Source organism: Triticum urartu, chromosome 6A, assembly GCF_056163025.1.
Source record: "Triticum urartu cultivar PI428250 chromosome 6A, HENAU_Tu73, whole genome shotgun sequence".
Classification (NCBI taxonomy): domain Eukaryota; kingdom Viridiplantae; phylum Streptophyta; class Magnoliopsida; order Poales; family Poaceae; genus Triticum; species Triticum urartu.
In genome coordinates, this window is record NC_141878.1 from 191,365,586 (window position 1) to 191,371,319 (window position 5,734).

Genomic DNA, 5,734 nt, shown 5'->3' on the forward strand with positions numbered 1-5,734 from the left:
TGAGATACCTGGTTTTTAAATTCTAGTAAATCCAAAGCTCGTCCGAAATTCATGAAACTTGGCATGCTATCATGGAGCGGCATCAACATGTCGTGGTAATTTTTTGTTAGGGGCGGGTTTAAGGATATGCTTCTCGCAAACCAGAGCTTCTCACAACAAGCCTGATGGTTTCGGTAGGGAACGTCCCACCTTTGGGGACGAAACAACATCCATTGCCTCCTATTGCTTTCAAAAAAAATCTCGTGTCAACATAGAACAACAGGAGTGTTGTGTCAATTTTTGGGATTTTTCGGGGTTCGTTTGGACATTTTTATGCATTAATTGAGTTTTCAATGCATTTATGTGCATAATTCAAATTTGAACTACATGCACATGCTCTAATGCATATAAATTGGTGGAAAAATCAAATTTGTGTCCTTGGGTGCATGCTTAGGTCCCATGCAAGAAATGGGAATGAATTTCAAGTACTAGGGCACCGTTGATTGCCGGGAAAACGTTGAGATACTTTGTTTTTAAATTCTAGTAAATCCAAAACCTGTCTAAAATTCATGAAACTTGGCATGCTATCATGGAATGGCACCCGGCATGCTGTGGCATTTTTCGTGTCCATTTCGAGAGAAGGCGCACTTGAATTACAACCAACAAAGGCATTTTGAAAAAATAGCTGCCACTTTAATATCTCAAATGTTTGTGTAATTCAAATCATGTGCGTTTTGTTAACCATTTACGTGACACCACGTGTCTTCGTTTTAATGGCTATAGGAGGTGTCGTGCGGACAGCTGCTTGAGCTTGACTGAACGGGAGGCGTGCGAGCGGAGTCCGGTGCGCAGGCTGACCGAGAGGCGTGCAAGCTGTCCTCCAATGCGCAGACTCACCGGGAAGCGTGCGAGCTGTACGCTGCGCAGGCTCACTGGGAAGAGAGCCCTTTGACTTCAATGGCTGCCCACCTTCCTCTCCATTAATGTCGCCCAAGCCGATGTTTAATACGAGCAGCCTTACTGTTCGCCTCCCATTCCCTTCCCTCCTGCAGACCTCCACCAACGCCATGGCGCAGAATGATCATCTGCCACTAGTCTTCAAGTTTGGTGAATTCGACTCTGAGCTGGAGGTGATAGAAAATAAGGAGGAATGGGGCCTCATGGACATGGCCCAGAATGAGCTGGCCGCGGCGGTTGCTGCCCCAGCTCCCATCCCCGCGTCCGCGCCAGCGACCATTCCCATAGCATTGACGGGCTGGTCGCCGAGCACTATCGCAGAGCTAGAAGCCGCGGGCGTCAGCGAGGTCGCACGAGCTCATGTACATGCCAGCGCCCGTGCCCGTGCGCGCTCCTCCACCCACCGGGGCACCGGGCCCCGTGCGTTTGGTTGCACCCGCCACGCCCGTGCCCCTGCTCGTGCGCGCCCCTCCACCCACCGCGGCGCCGGTCCCCATGCGTTTGGCTGCACCCGCCATGCCCGTGCATGTGCGCGCGCCCCCCTCAGCGGATGGGACGCTGCCGGCGACCGCTACCTCTCAGCGGCGCCAGTTGTCGTCCTCCCGTGCCCCGCGCATCGATCGCGCGATGACATGATGTTTGATTTACACGTGAAGAACATTTTATGCTTCCTTGAAGACTTCAACAACGGCATCCCGGAGGACGACAACGATGTCGCGGCACGTCGCCTCCGCCGTCGTCGGAAATAGTTTTTTGGGGTTTAATACCGTATCTCGAATTCTCGATCATATGAATATAAAACTGCAGTGTGACTGAATGAAAGATATGGTTTGAACGAACTTGCGTTTTTCTCTCTTAATGTATAGACTTATCAAACGATTTTTTTTGAAAAAATCCGTCAATGGTATTTACATATAAAACACTCATCGCAAACGTTTTAGTTAGAACACCCGTATGCAAACCGACAGCTTCCTTGGGAAGCCAAGGGAAAATGTGCCGAGCAGGATTTCTGCAGCTCTTGATCGCAAATGTTTTAGATAGAACACCCGTATGCAAAGTGAGAGCTATGGTCTTCCCTCGTAGTGCAGGATTTGTGCATCCCTTCAATGCAAACAATTGTTTTGCATGACCCGTGTGCAACCATGTAGAAACAATTGGGTAAGATTTGCATCTGTCATTTTGGGTATGTTGCCATTTATCAAACTGGAAAGATTGACATTTGTTTATCTAGTAACATTGCCATTTGTCAACCTTGTAACACTGCGATATGTCAAAATATGCAGCTAAAAATCACTAGCACTATCTAATTTTGGAACTAAAATCACTAGCACTGTTCATATGGACACCACTAGCAGGCATGAGTTGATGGACGCAATGTACCATTGATTACATACAACAAGTCGTTAACCCACAACGACAACGAGGATACACGTTGGATTATAGATCATTTCCAACAAAACATTCTAGTAAGTAAAGTTTTTCTCACACAACAAATAACAAAGCGATGAAATGAACTTCAGCTCAACCACTCGTCGGCATTGGAAACGCTTGCTTTGAACCAGAAGTGATTCTCTGGGAAGGACCAGCTACTGTCAATCTCGAGACCAACGCAGGACTGATCATCCAGGCTGAAGCGGCCTATGTCAGGACCCATAATGGGATGGTAGGGAAGCATACACTACAAAAAAAGACACATCCGTGACATTTTGGGCCAAACAAAAAAAATTCTGTCATACTTATGACACTTCTATGACGATAATTGTGACAAAACCCGGTATCATCATAGATGTGGTGGGCTCCTACTTCTATGAAAAAATCATGACAGAAAATGGGATTTCTGTCCTGGGTCGGCCGGAGACGCAGCTGCATGACATTCTTTGGGCCGTCCAAGATGGAAAAAATTGTGGTAGAAGCGAGGGCGAGGAAAATATCGGGTTGTTCCCGGTTACGGTGGGTGGTCGGGGTCAAGCGATGCAAGGAGGTTTGCGCGTTTCTCTCGTGCACGCACGCGCGTGGGTGCGAGGTGTTGGGCTCTAACTGAACCCGAGCGATTGCACTGTATGCTACGCGTTACTGAACCCGAGTGATCGATCGATGGCTATTAACTGAACCCGATCGAGCAATTCCTTCGCTACTGCTGCTAACTGAAGCCGATCGATGCTGCCTCTGGATGAACAATGAGCGTTGCTGGCGGGTTTGGATGAACAGTTCCCGGTGGGGGCGGATGAACAGGACCCCGTGGTATTGCCTCTGGATGAATAGGACCCTGATTGATCGAGACGATTGGGGCTGGATGAACAGGACCCCGTGGAGGGCTGGATGAACAGGACGACTGAGGGAGTCCTGGATTAGGGGGTATCCGGACAGCCGGTTTATATCCTTTGGCCGGACTGTTGTACTATGAAGATACAAGATTGAAGACTTTGTCCCGTGTCCAGATGGGACTCTCCTTGGCGTGGAAGGCAAGCTTGGCAATACGGATATATAGATCTCCTTCCTTGTAACTGACTCTGTGTAATCCTATCCCCCTCCGGTGTCTATATAAACCGGAAGGTTTAGTCCGTAGGACCAAGAACAACAATCGTACCATAGGCTAGCTTCTAGGGTTTAGCCTCTTCGATCTCGTGGTAGATCAACTCTTGTACTACTCATATTATCAAGAACAATCAAGCAGGACGTAGGGTACTACCTCCATCAAGAGGGCCCGAACCTGGGTAAACATTGTGTCCCCGGCCTCCTGTTACCATCCGCCTTAGACGCACAGTTCGGGACCCCTACCCGAGATCTGCCAGTTTTGACACCGACATTGGTGCTTTTATTGAGAGTTCCTCTGTGTCATCATCGTTAGGCTTGATGGCTCCTTTGATCATCGAGAGCGATGCAGTCCAGGGTGAGACTTTTCTCCCCAGACAGATCTTTGTATTCGGCGGCTTCGCACTGCGGGCCAACTCGCTTGGCCATCTGGAGCAAATCAAGAGTTACGCCCCTGGCCACCAGGTCATGTTTGGAATCTTAAACTACATGGCCGATATCCGTGGAGACTTGATCTTCGACGGATTTGAGCCCCTGCCGAGTGTGCCGCACGGTCACGATGAGCATGATTTAGCTCTATCATCGGATAGTGTTCAGGAGACCGCACCGGCAACCGCTCCGACCCTCAATTCGGAGCCAATTGCGCCATCCATGGACGGGTGGATAGACCCCGCCACGGAGGCCGCATTCTCAGCGGCGATCGAGCCAAGTATCGACCTTACCCTTCACGAGAGCCGTGACGCCAAACTGCCGGATTCTTCCCCGGCCACGGACTCCGAACCGCTTGCGCCCGTGCCTATCGAATCCGACTGGGCGCCGATCATGGAGTTCACCTCCGCGGATATCTTTCAGCACTCGCCCTTCGGCGACATACTGAACTCATTAAGGTCTCTTTCCTTGTCAGGAGAGTCCTGGCCGAACTATGTCCGGCAGGATTGGGATGCGGATGGCGAAGAAATTCGCCGCCCACCCACCACCCACTTAGTAGCCACTGTCGATGATTTGACCGACATGCTCGACTTTGACTCCGAAGACATCGATGGTATGGACGACGATGCAGGAGACGAACAGGAACCACTGCCCACAGGGCAATGGACAACCACCTCATCATATGATATATACATGGTGGACACACCCAAAGAAGGCAATGGCGACGGGACAGCGGAGGATGACCCCTCCAAGAAGCAACCCAAGCGCCGACGACAGCGGCACCGCTCTAAGTCTCGCCAAAGCAAAAGCGGTGATACCGGCACATGAGATAATAGCACTCCGGACAGTGCCGAAGATGATGACAATCCCCTCCAGCAAGATTTAGAGCAGGAGGATGGAGAAGCCAGCCCTCCCGAGAGAGCGGCAGATGGAGAGGCGGAGGATGATAATTACATGCCTCCCTCCGAAGACGAGGCAAACCTCGACGATGACGAATTTGTCGTGCCTGAGGATCCCGTCGAGCAAGAGCGCTTCAAGCACCGGCTTATAGCCACGGCAAATAGCCTTAAGAAAAAGCAACAGCAGCTTCAAGCGGATCAAGATTTGCTAGCTGACAGATGGACTGAAGTCCTTGCGGCCGAGGAATATGAACTCGAACGCCCCTCCAAGAGTTACCCAAAGCGCAGGTTGCTACCCCGACTGGAGGAGGAAGCATTAAAACCTACATCTCCAGCATATGACGCGGCTGATCAGCCACCTCGTGGCCGCGACAGAGAGGCATTTCAGCTAAAAGCTCAGCCCACACCCCGACGCCACTCAAATAAAAATGTCAAGGCACGGGGAAACACGCTAGACCTGCGAGACGTATTGGAGGACAAAGCAAAACACGCAAGATCGATCTACGGATCACGAGGGCGCGTCACTACGCGAGACGATAACCGTCACGCCGGATATAGTAAAAGTAAATCCGGTCGGGCCGAACACAGCAAACAAGACTCATTTGAACTGCGTCGCGACATAGCCCAGTACAGAGGCGCCGCACACCCCCTATGCTTCACAGATGAAGTAATCGATCACCAAATCCCAGAGGGTTTCAAACCCGGAAATATCGAATCATACAACGGTACAACAGATCATGCAGTATGGATCGAGGACTTCCTCCAGCACATCCACATGGCCCGCAGTGACGATCTACACGCCATCAAATACCTCCCACTCAAGCTCAAAGGACCAGCTCGGCATTGGCTCAACATCCTACCGGCAGAATCTATTGGCTGTTGGGAAGATCTGGAAGCCGCATTCCTCAACAACTTCCAGGGCACTTATGTGCGACCAC